Genomic DNA, 421 nt, shown 5'->3' with positions numbered 1-421 from the left:
GGGGACGCGAGACGCGGGAGCGGCGACGTAAGCTCGCCGGCAACGGCGCGCTGTCCCCCCCCCCCCGTCTCGCAATATCGATCGCCGTGCGGTCACATCTCGCCACGCGCTCGAATTGGACAGTGGGCAGGGCAAAGACGACGATTTTTGATAATTAATTACTCGTTAACTATTGCGAAAATTGCAAATGGTTCAGGACTTTTCAGTTCATCTCGATCCGTTCTACCTTCTCACGAGCTCTGGCACAAATGTTGTGACTCACCCTATATATGTGATTTATCATATATTTTAAGAATAATAGTAAGTTTAAAATTATTAAAACTTTTAAATAAATTGAATTTTTGTGGTCTTGCGATTTAAAATATAAAATACTTTATTTCTCTTATTAATATTTTAACAAAAAAAAACATATATAAGTAAA

The sequence above is a fragment of the Vollenhovia emeryi genome, unplaced genomic scaffold (assembly GCF_000949405.1).
Source record: "Vollenhovia emeryi isolate VEMERY1.0 unplaced genomic scaffold, V.emery_V1.0 DF939257.1, whole genome shotgun sequence".
Taxonomy (NCBI): Eukaryota; Metazoa; Arthropoda; class Insecta; order Hymenoptera; family Formicidae; genus Vollenhovia; species Vollenhovia emeryi.
This window is presented reverse-complemented; position numbering follows the sequence as displayed.